General features: G+C 40.7%; 1 protein-coding gene and 1 pseudogene across 1 annotated transcript in view; both read left to right on the plus strand.

Moving 5' to 3' along the window:
• Positions 1-18,483, plus strand: part of PBX3 (PBX homeobox 3) — a 402,498-nt gene that overhangs the window by 177,422 nt on the left and 206,593 nt on the right. The window lies entirely within an intron of this gene.
• Positions 13,647-13,770, plus strand: LOC128643276 (uncharacterized; annotated as a pseudogene).

Raw genomic sequence — 18,483 nt, forward strand, 5'->3', positions numbered from 1 at the left:
AATGACAGTGACATGTTTACAGGATCAGTCCCTGCTAGGTATAAAATACACTAATGACAGTGACATGTTTACAGGATCAGTCCCTGCTAGGTATAAAATACACTAATGACAGTGACATGTTTACAGGATCAGTCCCTGCTAGGTATAAAATACACTAATGACAGTGACATGTTTACAGGATCAGTCCCTGCTAGGTATAAAATACACTAATGCCAGTGACATGTTTACAGGATCAGTCCCTACTAGGTATAAAATACACTAATGACAGTGACATGTTTACAGGATCAGCCCCTGCTAGGTATAAAATACACTAATGACAGTGACATGTTTACAGGATCAGTCCCTGCTAGGGATAAAATACACTAATGACAGTGACATGTTTACAGGAGCAGTCCCTGCTAGGGATAAAGTGCACTAATGACAGTGACATGTTTACAGGATCAGTCCCTGCTAGGTATAAAGTACACTAATGACAGTGACATGTTTACAGGATCAGTCCCTGCTAGGGATAAAATACACTAATGACAGTGACATGTTTACAGGATCAGTCCCTGCTAGGGATAAAGTGCACTAATGACAGTGACATGTTTACAGAATCAGCCCCTGCTAGGTATAAAATGCACTAATGACAGTGACATGTTTACAGGATCAGTCCCTGCTGGGGATAAAGTGCACTAATGACAATGACATGTTTACAGGATCAGTCCCTGCTAGGGATAAAGTGCACTAATGACAGTGACATGTTTACAGGATCAGTCACTGCTAGGGATAAAGTGCACTAATGACAGTGACATGTTTGCAGGATCAGTCCCTGCTAGGGATAACGTGCACTAATGACAGTAACATGTTTACAGGATCAGTCACTGTTAGGGATAATGTGCACTAATGACAGTGACATGTTTACAGGATCAGTCCCTGCTAGGGATAAAGTGCACTAATGACAGTGAGATGTTTACAGGATCAGTCCCTGCTAGGGATAAAGTCCACTAATGGCAGTGACATGTTTACAGGATCAGCCCCTGCTAGGTATAAAATACACTAATGACAGTGACATGTTTACAGGATCAGCCCCTGCTAGGTATAAAATACACTAATGACAGTGACATGTTTACAGGATCAGTCCCTGCTAGGGATAAAATACACTAATGACAGTGACATGTTTACAGGATCAGTCCCTGCTAGGGATAAAGTGCACTAATGACAGTGACATGTTTACAGGATCAGTCCCTGCTAGGTATAAAATACACTAATGACAGTGACATGTTTACAGGATCAGTCCCTGCTAGGTATAAAATACACTAATGACAGTGACATGTTTACAGGATCAGTCCCTGCTAGGTATAAAATACACTAATGCCAGTGACATGTTTACAGGATCAGTCCCTGCTAGGTATAAAATACACTAATGACAGTGACATGTTTACAGGATCAGCCCCTGCTAGGTATAAAATACACTAATGACAGTGACATGTTTACAGGATCAGTCCCTGCTAGGGATAAAATACACTAATGACAGTGACATGTTTACAGGATCAGTCCCTGCTAGGGATAAAGTGCACTAATGACAGTGACATGTTTACAGGATCAGTCCCTGCTAGGTATAAAGTACACTAATGACAGTGACATGTTTACAGGATCAGTCCCTGCTAGGGATAAAATACACTAATGACAGTGACATGTTTACAGGATCAGTCCCTGCTAGGGATAAAGTGCACTAATGACAGTGACATGTTTACAGGATCAGTCCCTGCTAGGGATAAAGTGCACTAATGACAGTGACATGTTTACAGAATCAGCCCCTGCTAGGTATAAAATGCACTAATGACAATGACATGTTTACAGGATCAGTCCCTGCTGGGGATAAAGTGCACTAATGACAATAACATGTTTACAGGATCAGTCCCTGCTAGGGATAAAGTGCTCTAATGACAGTGACATGTTTACAGGATCAGTCACTGCTAGGGATAAAGTGCACTAATGACAGTGACATGTTTGCAGGATCAGTCCCTGCTAGGGATAACGTGCACTAATGACAGTGACATGTTTACAGGATCAGTCACTGCTAGGGATAATGTGCACTAATGACAGTGACATGTTTACAGGATCAGTCCCTGCTAGGGATAAAGTGCACTAATGACAGTGACATGTTTACAGGATCAGTCTCTGCTAGGGATAAAGTGCACTAATGATAGTGACATGTTTACAGGATCAGTCCCTGCTAGGGATAAAGTGCACTAATGACAGTGACATGTTTACAGGATCAGTCCCTGCTAGGAATAAAGTGCACTAATGACAGTGACATGTTTACAGGATCAGTCCCTGCTAGGGACAAAGTGCACTAATGACAATGACATGTTTACAGGATCCGTCCCTGCTAGGGATAAAGTGCACTAATGACAGTGACATGATTACAGGATCAGTCCCTGCTAGGGATAAAGTGCACTAATGACAGTGACATGTTTACAGGATCAGTCCCTGCAAGGTATAAAGTGCACTAATGACAGTGACATAATTACAGGATCAGTCCCTGCTAGGGATAAAGTGCACTAATGACAATGACATGTTTACAGGATCAGTCTCTGCTAGGGATAAAGTGCACTAATGATAGTGACATGTTTACAGGATCAGTCCCTGCTAGGGATAAAGTCCACTAATGGCAGTGACATGTTTACAGGATCAGCCCCTGCTAGGTATAAAATACACTAATGACAGTGACATGTTTACAGGATCAGCCCCTGCTAGGTATAAAATACACTAATGACAGTGACATGTTTACAGGATCAGTCCCTGCTAGGGATAAAATACACTAATGACAGTGACATGTTTACAGGATCAGTCCCTGCTAGGGATAAAGTGCACTAATGACAGTGACATGTTTACAGGATCAGTCCCTGCTAGGTATAAAATACACTAATGACAGTGACATGTTTACAGGATCAGTCCCTGCTAGGTATAAAATACACTAATGACAGTGACATGTTTACAGGATCAGTCCCTGCTAGGTATAAAATACACTAATGCCAGTGACATGTTTACAGGATCAGTCCCTGCTAGGTATAAAATACACTAATGACAGTGACATGTTTACAGGATCAGCCCCTGCTAGGTATAAAATACACTAATGACAGTGACATGTTTACAGGATCAGTCCCTGCTAGGGATAAAATACACTAATGACAGTGACATGTTTACAGGATCAGTCCCTGCTAGGTATAAAATACACTAATGCCAGTGACATGTTTACAGGATCAGTCCCTACTAGGTATAAAATACACTAATGACAGTGACATGTTTACAGGATCAGCCCCTGCTAGGTATAAAATACACTAATGACAGTGACATGTTTACAGGATCAGTCCCTGCTAGGGATAAAATACACTAATGACAGTGACATGTTTACAGGAGCAGTCCCTGCTAGGGATAAAGTGCACTAATGACAGTGACATGTTTACAGGATCAGTCCCTGCTAGGTATAAAGTACACTAATGACAGTGACATGTTTACAGGATCAGTCCCTGCTAGGGATAAAGTCCACTAATGACAGTGACATGTTTACAGGATCAGTCCCTGCTAGGGATAAAGTGCACTAATGACAGTGACATGTTTACAGGATCAGTCCCTGCTAGGGATAAAGTGCACTAATGACAGTGACATGTTTACAGAATCAGCCCCTGCTAGGTATAAAATGCACTAATGACAGTGACATGTTTACAGGATCAGTCCCTGCTGGGGATAAAGTGCACTAATGACAATAACATGTTTACAGGATCAGTCCCTGCTAGGGATAAAGTGCACTAATGACAGTGACATGTTTACAGGATCAGTCACTGCTAGGGATAAAGTGCACTAATGACAGTGACATGTTTGCAGGATCAGTCCCTGCTAGGGATAACGTGCACTAATGACAGTGACATGTTTACAGGATCAGTCACTGCTAGGGATAATGTGCACTAATGACAGTGACATGTTTACAGGATCAGTCCCTGCTAGGGATAAAGTGCACTAATGACAGTGACATGTTTACAGGATCAGTCTCTGCTAGGGATAACGTGCACTAATGATAGTGACATGTTTACAGGATCAGTCCCTGCTAGGGATAAAGTGCACTAATGACAGTGACATGTTTACAGGATCAGTCCCTGCTAGGAATAAAGTGCACTAATGACAATGACATGATTACAGGATCAGTCCCTGCTAGGGATAAAGTGCACTAATGACAGTGACATGTTTACAGGATCAGTCCCTGCAAGGTATAAAGTGCACTAATGACAGTGACATAATTACAGGATCAGTCCCTGCTAGGGATAAAGTGCACTAATGACAATGACATGTTTACAGGATCAGCCCCTGCTAGGGATAAAGTGCACTAATGACAGTGGCATGTTTGCAGGATCAGTCCCTGCTAGGGATAAAGTGCACTAATGACAGTGACATGTTTACAGGATCAGTCCCTGCTAGGTATAAAGTGCACTAATGACAGTGACATGTTTACAGGATCAGCCCCTGCTAGGTATAAAGTGCACTAATGACAGTGACATGTTTACAGGATCAGTCCCTGCTAGGTATAAAGTGCACTAATGATAGTGACATGTTTACAGGATCAGTCCCTGCTAGGGATAAAGTGCACTAATGACAGTGACATGTTTACAGGATCAGTCCCTGCTAGGAATAAAGTGCACTAATGACAGTGACATGTTTACAGGATCAGTCCCTGCTAGGGATAAAGTGCACTAATGACAATGACATGTTTACAGGATCAGTTCCTGCTAGGGCAACATTTTACTATTAAGTGATAAGTTCCTGCTAGGGCCAAAGTGCATTAAAGGGACATTCCAGTCAAAATTAAAATGCACATAGATGAATTACATCTTTTATTAGAAACATATTTGCAATATACATGTATTAGCAAAAATGCTTCTAGTAAAAGTTATCACTGTTTTAGTGTTAACATTTTCCTGTGCATGTGAAGCATAGCTAGATATTCTCAGTGCACCAGCATGTTAAATACTGCAGCTGCTCAGAGCACCAGTGGGGCTTGTATCATATCAGCAATTAACAAATTGAGTAATTACCAGATGGTATAAGCACCTTAGGCTCTCTGAGCAAGTGCTGTATTTAAAATGCTGGTGCATGGTGCATACTTAAATACACTTTTGAAACATTTATAGCTTTTATTAGAAGAATTTTTGCTAATACATTAATATTACAAAAATACATCTGTTCAAAACTGAAATGTATTCATGTGGATTCCAGTTTTGGTTGGAATGTCCCTTTAAGGAAAATGATGTGCTTTATGGATTAATTCCTTCTTGAACCAAGTTGTACTAATGGTATAGTTACTGCTAGGAATAAAGGGTACTAATGGTACAGTTACTGCTAGGAATAAAGGGTACTAATGGTACAGTTACTGCTAGGAATAAAGGGTACTAATGGTACAGTTACTGCTAGGAATAAAGGGTACTAATGGTACAGTTATTGCTAGGAATAAAGGGTACTAATGGTACAGTTACTGCTAGGAATAAAGGGTACTAATGGTACAGTTACTGCTAGGAATAAAGGGTACTAATGGTACAGTTACTGCTAGGAATAAAGGGTACTAATGGTATAGTTACTGCTAGGAATAAAGGGTACTAATGGTACAGTTACTGCTAGGAATAAAGGGTACTAATGGTACAGTTACTGCTAGGAATAAAGGGTACTAATGGTACAGTTACTGCTAGGAATAAAGGTTACTAATGGTATAGTTACTGCTAGGAATAAAGGGTACTAATGGTACAGTTACTGCTAGGAATAAAGGGTACTAATGGTACAGTTACTGCTAGGAATAAAGGGTACTAATGGTACAGTTACTACCATTAGTACCCTTTATTCCTAGCAGTAACTGTACCATTAGTACCCTTTATTCCTAGCAGTAACTGTACCATTAGTACCCTTTATTCCTAGCAGTAACTGTACCATTAGTGCCCTTTATTCCTAGCAGTAACATGTTTAGGTGATTGGTTCTTGGAAGGACTAATGTCGGTGTATACATAGCAAGGTATTTCTAGGGTCACTGTTGATCAGATATTATGAATATTATTATGAGGTGCAGACAGTTAGGAAAGGCTTTGTCTTTACTATAGAGGACATCATGTTTGTGTTAACTGTTTTTTCCATCAGCTTTGTATTCCCTGGGTCTCACCCTAACAAACAGTAGCCGACATGAAGTAGAGAAATGTTTCATTTGAAGAAAACTGGCTCTTTTTACCTCAAACCCAAGCATATGTCAAGAAAAAGCATTACGTGAGCAAGGGAGCTTAGAAATTATGACTTAAGAAGTGAAGGTTGGAATTCATCGCTGGCCACGTCCTTACTGCTGTATGTTAGAAAATCAATGCTGCAATCTCTTCCCTCTCTTCTTGTCCGAGCCCTAATTGAAATGGAATATCAGATGAACGGCCAGCAGATAATTGTTTTATCAATACGGCCTGCCTGCCCTGGAAGGGTCAACGTGAAATGATCATGAGCCAGAGGTATGTCGGGGACAAAATGTGAAATTGAACGAGGAGGAGGTCATAAATCAGCTGTGACAAGAAAGAGTGACTGGTGTGCAGGCAGCTGCTGGGACAGACATAGGTTGCTTTAACCCCTCCAGGGCATACAGGTGTTCAGAATAACCCAGGCAAGCTAATTACGGAAAGGGGCAAAGTGACATGAAGCTGGCACCTGAAGCATTGCATTGTGTCAGTTTGTGATGGTGGCAGGTTACAAAATATTATGGACAGTTTGAGATATAGTAATGTCTAGAGCTTTGCTCGACTCCCTGTATGAGACAATTTTGTACATATCTTTTATTTAACATAAACCTTATAAAGGAGTATAGAGACACTACATATGTTTTTTTTTTGCAATGTTTTAAAAGTATTAACTTTGGACTGTGCAGACTTACCTCTTTTCTCAGTTTTGTTTAAATACTGAGGAAACACTATTTTCCCTACCTATCCTTGATGGTCAGCCAGCCCACCCCCCACCCCCCCATCCCTCCCCGAAGACTGGCAGTCTCCATTCTCTAAATTAAATGCCATTTATAAAACGTTTACTATGTTGAATATGTTAAGACTGTTGATCATGTGCAAAGATCTAGCTCAATTGATATCTTATAATTTATTAAAGAGCTATTTTTGTTCTGATCCTATGACAGAATTTAAGAGATAAAGGCTGATCTAGGTTCATGATTATTTGATTCTGCCCTAAATTGCTCTGGCATGTTATCAATTGTTGCAATTTGAAATCTATCAATTTTCTATTAGTCAGATTGTACATATTTTTTATCGACCACATCATACACCAATCAGCTGTTAGGAATATGATAGTTGATTGTCTGTTCATGTTTATGATTAAGGCATTACCTGCCGAAACATGTAAGACTGGGGACATGCTGATGGTCGGATGCTATGTATACTTTTTTTAAATGTTTTGCTCTCCATTGAATAAAACTTTATTAGAGCTTAATCTGAGTGGCTAGCTGGTTATTTGGATGTTTAGTACAGCCAATCAGGCTTACTGCTTGCACCACAGCTACAACAAAGCACACATTCACTGCTCTGCATGCATCCTATGGGATCTTAGGGACTCTGTCCATGTATCCAAAACAAAATTACAAAGAGAAATATGCATTATATTACAGAGGAAATATAAAATGTTGTATTACTTTAACATAATGTACACTGCTGATTTTGGTCATTAAACCATTAGAAGCTTCTCATTTGGTCCCCTAAAATAGAAAAAGCATATCTTGCTTTTATAGCAGTTTTACCCATACAACATACGTAGCACCGTTCTTTTTTGCTGATAGAAATGTTTCTCGACATGCAGTGTGCCTCTGCTCTTAAGATCCACCATCCCCACATGCTGTGTACATTTTGCTCTTTGTTCTGTCAATTGAATAAAGGGGTTCAAATAAAGTTTTTCCTCAATGAATATGAAGGGAGGCAGAATTTATAATAGGTGAGGGGGTATAGGGATAGTTACAACCACATTGTAGGGGTTCTAGGGACCATTAAAATATCAGTTATGTCTATGGCGTATCAAGCAGAGGTATTGGAACAAATACACAAACATATTATATGTTCGTATTACCAATGATATAATCTTTGAACAATCTTGCTCACATGTGCATCATTTAGGGCAGGGGTCAGCAACCTTGGAACCCCCAGATGTTTTGAAACTACTTTCCCCATGATGCTGAGACACTCTTTAGGCTGTCTAAGCATCATGAGAAATGTAGTTCCAAAATATCTGGAATGCCAAATTAGCTGACCCCTGATTTAGAATGTGTGCATTGTGACATGATTGATGTTAGAATACAATTTTGCCTGTTTGGTGTTCGGTTTTGGCCTAGCTTCTGGTTCTAGTTAACCTGGTTCTTACAGATAGTTACAAAAAGTAGTTACAAATATGGTTACTAGAATATTCTGGATAGTAGTTATAAGAATGCTAACAAACATAGTCTGAAGAAGAAACTGGGATTAATTCATTTTGTTGAGGATTTACTGGGATGGTTGCAAGAATAGTTTGGACAATTATAAATTTACAAGAACACCCAAGAGGAGTTTTGGTGAACTTAGAAAAATAGTTGAGAGGCTGGTTGAGAAGAAAAAGGAACAGTTAGGTTTATGAGTCATGGGGACTGTTTCAAGAACTATCGAAAGGACTTATTGTGGTGGTACCCAGTCATGATAGTTGTTATATAGAAGTATGAAAGTTTCAAGAATAGGCAAGGCAGGAGTTATTAGGACAAGATTAATCACATTAAGAATGTTGACAGAATGACTTGGAAAAGTAATTTGACTAGTTAGTAGAGCAATCAGGGAAATATTTTGGGATCTTTACAAGAATAAAGAAAATAGTTATTGGGACAGTAAGAGGAACAGTTAGTAGAATGATTGTAAGAAAAACTATGGGGACCATTACATGGCACCTGGATCAAGAGGTTAGAAGAACATTCAGTTGAGTAATTATTGTGTGGTTACTAGAAATGATTAAACAATGAGCCGATAGGCAATAGAGGATTAAAAAAATACAGAAACCTATAACAGGGTAAGCAAACCAAATTAATAGGAGTTAGGGCACAGCTTTGAAGAGCTTCTAATGTGCAATGGTTTGATGCTCCTCTGGAAGGTAGGTAGTAACATCTTCTACTCCAACAGTGATTTGTATCATACTAATATTCTTTCTATTGTGATAACTATTTTATGTTTATTGGCAGTTTATTAGTTTCTTTTGTATTTTATGCAGGATCTCTGGTTGTGTAAACATGTTACTGACGTGTGGAATACATTTCTTGGCTCTCGCCTCCACTTCTACAGTGTCATCAGGCGCATTGTTTCCCTAAATGTGACCTTTTATTTCTTCCTTATTGTCACCTGACAGCTTTTTTTTTTCCACATCCAGATTTATCCATCTCCTTTCACTCACTGCCTTCTCTACCACTGATTTCCTATTCCTGTTTGATCATGCAACCCTCTTTATTTTTTCACTTCTTCTCACATACACTTTTTTCACTCCCCTTTTCTAACCTTCCTTTACCACTTTTCATGCACCACACTTCCTTCTTTGCCAAATACACCCTCTCCCCTCCCTATTTCTTCTTTCTTTTCTTTCACCTTCAACTAATTTTTCTTTAATTTCTTTCTCCCTTGTTGCATCGCCCCAAATCACTCCTTATCCCCCTCTCCTTTCATCATACTGTATCTTCCCCCCTCCTGTTCTTCTTGTATTCTTTTTTTTCTTTTCCCGAAGAAAAATCGTCTCATTAGCGTTAAATTCCCCAGCGCCCCATCAACTCAAACAGGGAAGATTATAACCTGCAATGAAAGAAAAAAAACAGCTAAAAACCCACGGCAGATTCTCTTCTAGTGGACGGCATCGTAAAAATGCCCCCTACGTTGTTGGGAGTGTGTTTGGAGAGCTGCCGCCATATGTTGGTTGGGTTTTTTCGCTGGGATTATGCCATGATTATTGCTGATAAAAGCTGTTTACTGCCTTGGCAGAGATTTCCTGCTCCGAGCCATTCTGAAAATTGGCAAACACTTTACAGGAGAGTTCATTGAGTGCCAGATGCCGCATTCCTGGACTGGCTGAGGCCTCTTATTGTTCTGTTATTCACAAACTTACACACAGATTCTACTTTAAATTGCGAATATTGTTTGCCTGGTACCCAAGCATGATCAATTGATGTAAAATGTTAGTCTGTCCTTTTAAATGCACCACTTCTGTCTGTAGGGTCATATTTGTTAGGTTTTGCTAGTGCAGACTTGGATGCTACCCGCAATATCACATATTAGCCGTTCATCGTCAGTGGTGCATTCAGAGGGCTGAATGTCTCACATTTGTATAGAATCAAAATGAATCCAGCTGCCTCAAACTATAACAGTATAGAGTAAATAAAAAAAAACAAAAAAGCAAAATGTAAGCAATAAAATGTCTTCTCAATATATGTCTTAGGGATTTACATCATTGTTTTTGGGCATATAACAATTAAATTTAAGATTTAAAAAATACACTGTATGAGGTAAATTACAGGAAAAAATAGCAAAATAAACATAAAATACAGTATATATTGCTTTTTTATTGTTTGTTCCTATATTCAGTTAAACATGGTGGAATTTAATGGATCCTTTTTATATATATATATATATATATATATATTATATATATATATATATTATATATATATATATTACCTTTTAAAGAGTCATCTTGCTACACTTTATATGAATGCGATGTCTCTAATTTGGAAGACATTTAGTCTTTCAAATTAAGTTACTGGAACAAAAAATGGGCCGGCTCCTATGCTTACATTTCTGCTTTTTCAAATCAAGATACCAAGAGAACGATGAAAAATTAATAATAGGAGTAAATTAGAAAGTTACTTAAAATTGCATCCTCTATCTGAATCATGAATGTTTAATTTTGACTAGACTATGCCTTTAATATATTTATTTGGAGGGAGTGGGGCAGGAAGTGTTTTTCTTACACTCTGATATGATAAACACATGTAAAAAAAATATACTATACTGGCTTTTCACAGTGTTATCCACAGACCTATGCAGTTGCAATATATAGAGGCAAAAAAACAACTAATTGATTTAATATTGATTTTTACTGTATATTGTGTTTTTTTTATTCTTTTTTTTCTCACATCATCATTAATATAAACTAAAAATTAAGAATTGTTAAATTAATAATTTCATATAATGTTGCATAATTTTATAATTAACGTTCATTTTGAGCTACCAATCAATTAATGAATATCCATATCATATTTTATTTTTTTAGGCGTTTCATTAGTGCGATTCGTGCAAATATTTAACTTCTTATTTAACCAGAAAGCAATAATTTTTATTAAAATGTGAAATGAATATGTGTGAAAACATAAACAACAAAATAAAAAACAAAAACATAAGAAAATAAATATCTGGGATTGGTAGTTTTGCAGGAGTCAGGGAGTTGTAGGTAAGGACTCACAGCAACTTTGGGGTTGAGTAATGGTTGGGCAGTGGGATGGGCTGGGTAGTGCAGTGGAATGGGCTTGGGTGAGCAGTGGTATGGACTGGGGTGGGCAGTGGGATGGGCTGGGAAGTTGGATGGATGGGCTGGGAAGTGGACAAACACATGAAATAGGTTTTTCTTCTTAAATGGGGAGAGTCCACAGCTGCATTAATTACTTTTAGGAATTCAGGAGGCAAAGACACCCCAGCCAAAGGCTTAACTACCTCGCCCCACTTCCCTCATCCCCCAGTCATTCTTTGCTTTCGTCACAGGAGGTTGGCAGAGAAATGTCGGAAGATTAAAGATAGTCTCTTATGGAGGGTAGTACTCTTCGAAATGGGACTGAAGTTTTAAGTAATCCTGTCAGCCTCTCAGTAAGAGCATGGATGAATGATATCGGAGATGCAGGAAGAGTCTTTTTGTGAAACCATCCTGATTCATGTTAACAGCTCCTTAGCAATCGGCGTTGCACTAGTTTCGCTGCCTTCTTTCTTCACTCAAGTCCATATCAGAAAGCGATGTGCTATCTGTCACACTTGAAGGGCCGTGTTCCTGTTCCATGGCGTAGATTCCGGTAAGATCGTTTCATTTTACTTTGATGTGTGAATGTAATGTAAACGAAGAAGTCATGGTCTCAGTGGGACTCCTTTATCTTTATGGAATCAAGGGTTAATGTCTCCTGAAGGGGGTTATTGAACAGGGGGGACTTTAATCATGTTTATGTGATTCTATCTGCTAATGTGTAGTGACGCTTGGGCTCGTGGCTATATCGGAAATAACAGCCTTTTTTTGTCAGGCTGCATGGCTCTTGTGGCCCTTTGGTGCGCTTTTCTCTGGCCTGCACGTGTACCCTTGTTACTTGGTGTGGTCACGGTTCGGCACTCCATTTCCATATTCCTGACCGCATCGGCGACGGAGAGTCTGTTTCGCTAGTTGGCTGGGTCACAGGAGGTGGTGAGTGCCCCCAGCCATGGGGGTGTAAGGTGCGTTTTTATTTTTTTCTTCTATCCATAATTTCTATCCAAGTTATGGATGATTCAGATTCTTTGGAGACGGATGTCTCTTATTTCAGATTCTACTTTTTGTGAAGAGTATGAGATGGCCCGAGTAATCCATGCCCATGAGTTATGTTCGAATTGCTGCTTTAGAGTGCTCTTTTCTCCGCAACAGGGAACTTAGAGTCCGCCGAGCCATCCGCCCCTGGGGATCCCACATCCCGTGAGGCGCGTGCCCTAGAACCTTCCCTAGCTACGCAAGCAGGTGTCTCTGAAGCCGTTACCCTTCTCCCGGAAGGCGGCTCTGTTTCCTCCAGAGGTCCATGTTCTGTTAAACCAGGTCTCGTCAGGCGTGGGATCGTCTGGGTCAGATCAGTCATCTGGGGGAAGCGGTTTTCTCTAAAGCTTCAGGGGCCCAACCCTCGGGTCGGGGTCGTCCAGTTGCCCCGGTGGAGGTATGTCTTGCTTTTCGTTCTAGACTGGCGCGCCCTTCATGTCCTACTGCGGCATGTTTTGGCGGGTGCTGGAGGATCCCAATCTAATGGGTTTGAGGGATCCTCTGTCTTCTGTTCCAGATGGCAAGCTGGGTTAGATGTGGGGGGATGAAGTTAATCTCCTTGTCGTCTCCAAATTTATTTTCTTTTTGGGGTATCTTATTCCAGTCCTGAGCTTCGGGAGAATGGGGTCACTACGATGGCTGGGTCTTGTAAGTGTGCCCCATTTTCTTGGGCGTTCCCTTGCTGGTGCTGTCTCTTTTTCTTTGATCCGATAAGATGTATTTATTTCCTTTTCGAGAAGCTTATGCCCTGTTATAATTTTTCTTTTCTTCTATGGAATCTGATACTTGCGATTTTGTGGTCGCTTGGGCACTTCCGCGGAAGTTGCACTGTTAAGGTGTTTAGTACATCGTTATTTCTATAGTTCCTTTTGTCGATTCTTATTGGTTTCGATTTTTTCTGTGGCCCTGGGATAGTTTGAGTGCCCCCTATGTAGCAGGCTGGTCCTGGGTCGGGCGCTATTTTCTGTTCCTTAAGGTCTATATCACATCCACGTGGTGCCGGGTTATAACTGGCTTTCCTGGTTGGGTGGTGAGTTGCTCACTCAGATGAGGAGTTTGTTATACTCTGGTTTCTCTTCAGATCGAATAAAGCTTTCGCCTTTACTAAAGATTTCCGTGGAGAGCAAACATCCCATGAGTTTTTAAAAAAAAATGTAAATTTTTTTTTTGAGGCTCTTGCCCCCTTGCAGAGCTAAAACATGGTAGAGGAAGGCCTTTCGTTCTTAGACGTCAAGCTGGTTCTCGTTTCTTCTTTTGGGTGGGGCATCAGGGGTTACTACCTTGTAGCCGGCACTGGTTTCCGGATGTCAGGTTTTCCAGGACATGTTCTTGTCTTGGATATCTGACCGCCTCTCTTTGATGGGTCTTGGGCGGTTCATTCCTTCCGGTTCTGAGACTTCCACTTGCCCTTTCAGAGGGTTTTGTTTTTCTCTTATGGGAGACTTGGAAATAGCCTGATGGGTAGTTTAGCTGCATAGCAAGCGGGAGATTGCGAGTTGCAATCTGTTGCAGCTATTTGCAACTTAAAAGTGTGCTCGATGGCTGTTTGTATTCTACTGAGCCGGCTGTTGCAGCCGGATGGTTCCTCTACAATTGGTATTTCCTTTGCCATCTCTCTGCTGCCGCACACTCCATGTCTGTGGTGTGGGTGAGCGGTTTTATTTAGCTTTTTCCTCCCCTTAGGGAGATTGTGGCATACCTCAGTATCCACCTAGTGCCCGGAGGTCTTCCTCTGTTCAGTGGGGTCCCCCCCTGCCTTGCGTGCAGGATGTCATGAAGGGTTGGTATCTGGTATCGTGCCCGTCACTGTTATTTCAGTGTAGTCTCTCTTTTGCCTGGGAGTGTCCCTTCTTGTAGGGTAAGGATCGGTGTCTGGGTCCTGGAACCCGAAACTCGTCCTATGTTCTGTCATAGCTTAGTGGTTAGCATGCCAGTCTTGTTAGCAAATGGTGGAGTTTGCTCTACCCCATTGTACGTTCAATTTAGCTCCCCTCCTTTTTCCTTACTGAGGATCTGGGTATGTCACGGGGAATGGTTTATTTTCCTGCTTTCAGACATTGCCTGTCGCTTTGGTTGCTGAGTCCGTTGCCTCGGAGAGGGGGGGGTCAGAGGTCTGTCTGCTTGGTTGAGCCCTTAGACCGCGTATCTTACTTGGATCTTGTGATCCCCTCCTTAACTGGGAGGCTTCGCGGTGGTTCCTTCCTCAGCAAGTGGCTTTCTCTGCTGGTTTTGGATGCTCTCCTACTTCCTTGTTTTTCCTGCGAAGAGGAAGTGAGTTTCTGCATTCCTTCTGTATTTTCCTCTGTGGGAAGTCCTGGTGCAGTTCCTAGCTTGGTTTGGCTAGTGTTACCGGCTGAGTCTGCTAGACTTCTGTTGCAGAGGGAAGCATGTGGCTTCATCTGGAGCATGATAAGATTTATGGTGCTATTTTTAGGAGGATCCCGGGGGTGGTTTTTTAATCCCCTCGGTCGCTCTTTCATAGTAGTGCGCGATTGAACGCTTGTGTGAGGGATGGGGTGTACCTTGTCTCTCTAGGTCGCCAGGGTTGGGACTTTACATGGTCCCTTGGACTTCCGTTCAGATAAGGGTAGTTTTTTTCCCCTCCCTTCTCTTTGTTCGGTCGTTGGAGTTTGTCCTCTATGCGTTTTTGTCCCTGTTGCAACCTTTTGTTTGGAGTTCGGCTAGGGTTCATTTTACCCTAGCTTGTTGGTCTTTAGATATCTGTTGAGTTCTTCTTCTTTCTCATCTTCCCTTCAGGGGGTATGTGGAAGTCCCCTTCCCTCGGGTCGGGGGTAAGTTTAAGTGTGGGCTTGGAGCCTGCGGGATTTGGTCTCCTCAAAGGCTTTGTGCTCGGTGGAATCTAATGATTTGAGCGGTCTCTAACTGGGACCATTGCTGGTTTTACCTGATGGGCAGTTACCTGGTCCTTTCAGGTCTTATCCCTCTGTTTCTGGTGAGGCAGTTGTTTTTGTCAGGTGTTTGGGTATTTTAGACTGTGGTGCCCTTCGAATGGGCCGCCTCATCTACCGCCCTTTTTTTTTTTTTTTCATTCTGTGGTCCGCTATAGCTTGGGTTTTGTTTCTCCCAAAAGTAATGAATGCAGCTTTCCACTCTCACCCCTTTAAGAAGAAAAACTTAAATTATGTTACCTGATCATTTTCTTTTCTTCTGACGGGGAGAGTCCACAGCTCCTCCGCCCAGGTTTTTATATGGGGCGGTCGTTTATTTATTTTTTTATTATTCTTCTCGCACCCCTTTCTCACCCTGATATTTCTCCTACTGTTCCTTGTTCCCCTTGGCAGAATGACTGGGGGATGAGGGAAGTGGGGGAGGGTATTTAAGCCCTTTGGCTTGGGTGTCTTTGCCCTCCTCCTGGTGGCTAGGTTTCTGAATTCCCCAAAAGTAATGAATGCAGCTGTGGACTCTCTCCCCGTCAGAAGGAAAGAAAAATTATCAGGTAAGCATAATTTAAGTTTTCAAGACAGTAGTCTGTTGAATTTGATAAATTCAGGAATCGTGCCTTTTTTTGGTTGGTTGGAATAGTATCTGTAAGGGTTTTTAAAGTACATGTGACTTTTTATTTCAGTACAAAGTAAAAAAAAAGAAAATAGCGATCTGTGAAATGTAGGTTTTCTAATGGATTTGAATGGCATTGAATTGCTCTTCTAATGGATCAGAATTTACTTCAATGTGAGAAGATATGGTAGTTTTCTTTTCATTCACATTTTGGTGAAAGTTCTTTTTTAAAATTTGTAAATAATAGAACAAAAGTTATGAAGAAATTAATATGGTTAAAGTTACATATGTTTTTAATGATTATTATCACATTTCCTTCTTTCTTTTGGCCTCTTTTGTTTAATAATTTTAGTTCCTTCCCATGACAACATACTGAGATATACTCTGCAGTGTGCATGTGCCCTTTGAACCACTAATGTGGCTGATTCACTAAGCACGGAATGCTGCTCATTCCGCGCTCTCCAGAATCAGGAGTTAAGAAGCAGCGGTCGTAAGATCGCTGCTCCTTAACCTGTCTGCCACCTCTGAGGTAGCGGACTGCACTTCATCCCAATCAGATACGCTCTGGGATGATTGGCACCTCCTGCTAACGGCCAGTTGGCCGTGAATGTGCAGGGGGGCGGCATTACACAAGCATTTCACAAGAAATGCTTGTGCAATGATCTGTCGGCATTTATCGATGAGGGTGGGACATGATTCGCTACAGCGAATCATGTCCGCCCGCATATAATAAATCGGGCCCCCTAAATGTGTAACAGTTAAAAATATGGGCACCATATACTTGGGACTCTGGGAACCTGTCCTCCTGCATTCATGTCAAATGGGCAGTGGACACTGTACGTCTACTGCCCGGATGTACAAATAGCACAAGTATTTAATTCACAAGATACTAGGTAGCAGTGTGCATGTATATGTATAAGATTGTTGCAACATTCTTGTCCTACTAGTATGACAACAAAAGTAAATTATATATACTTTTTTAATTGCTATACTCTAAATTATAAAACTTTCATTTTGAATTCCCATTCCCATTGTGCGTGGAGCAGTCTCACCTTCTGCTTTGGAAATGTAGTTATATTTCACATTGGTAATATATGTCATATGCATATTAGATATTGGATATCTCAGCAGACCAATAAACACATTATTTAAATTGATAAATAGAAAACAAAGACGTACATCTGAATTGCCTTTGGAAATCACCACTGTGACAAATAATATACCAATTTAAATATATATAAGTTCACATCCCATTACAAAATTGTACCCCAAATGTTTTTCTGTTCATAGTATGAAATATGAAAACATTTCTTCTTCTCAGGGACTTTGCAATATTCTTAATACCCTGGTATTCCAGTAAAGAACTGTCACAGTTATGAAACTATGAAAGTTGTGTGTCAAAGGATTAGTGGAGTCTTGGTCCACCATGTTCCTAAGATGTTCCAACATACTGTATGTCCTTATGTGGGCAGTTTTCAAAAGAGCAATTCATTTTTGGAATCCCACAAATGATCAAGCAGAAAAACGTGTACCTCTGTAGTTGTGGAGTCTACATCCTCCACATTTCTGAGATGTTCTAAAAACCAACCTTAAATTAGCATAGTTTTCACAGAAGAAATATTTCCTATCCTTGGATCCCACAAGAGACCTGGTAGATCTCACATTAGTAGCTCACACTAGGCAATTGTTGTTTGCTACTGACTTTATTTGCTACTCTATAAATTCTCTTCTTTCTTTAATGTGGCACGTTTACTAAACGACTACAACATAAGACTTGTGTGGTTTTCGTTGTGTAATATAAAGACAGCAGAGCTTCCAAGTGTCATTTGCGGTATTGCCTGCTGCTTTACCCCTAACCAAACTCTTTAATACTAGCCCTGCTTCAACCGATTCAACAAGTCATGTCCCCCTGTACTAACCAGACACTGCTCACTCATTAACACTGACTCCACCCATACACCACTTCACTTTGTCTCCCAAGCCACCCAGTAATTACAGGATCAGATTAACTCCAGTTTGTGTTTCTACTGTTTGCAGATTTGTTTGAGAACATAGGGTGTGACCAAGCACCAGGTAGTAGGTTTTGCAATCTTGGGAGGAAGCCTGGGCCGTTTAAAGATGAGGTTTGAGCCAATGGTGTGTTTAGTTTTTGTCTTTCCCTGTGCACTTGGACATTTTGCTGCTCCCAAAACCCCTCCACTCCCAATAATTATATCTGATATTTGCCTGATATATCTATCACCCAACGGAGATGAGCGACACTTGGAAGTGTCATGTACCCTGGTAGACAACCAATGACTATTCAGTTTTAATAATATCAATAACTAAGATATCAGAAGAGAATGTTGCCCTAGAAAAGATTGTGCTGCCCCCCCAACCCTT

The sequence above is a fragment of the Bombina bombina genome, chromosome 12 (genome assembly GCF_027579735.1).
Source record: "Bombina bombina isolate aBomBom1 chromosome 12, aBomBom1.pri, whole genome shotgun sequence".
In the NCBI taxonomy this organism is placed as follows: domain Eukaryota; kingdom Metazoa; phylum Chordata; class Amphibia; order Anura; family Bombinatoridae; genus Bombina; species Bombina bombina.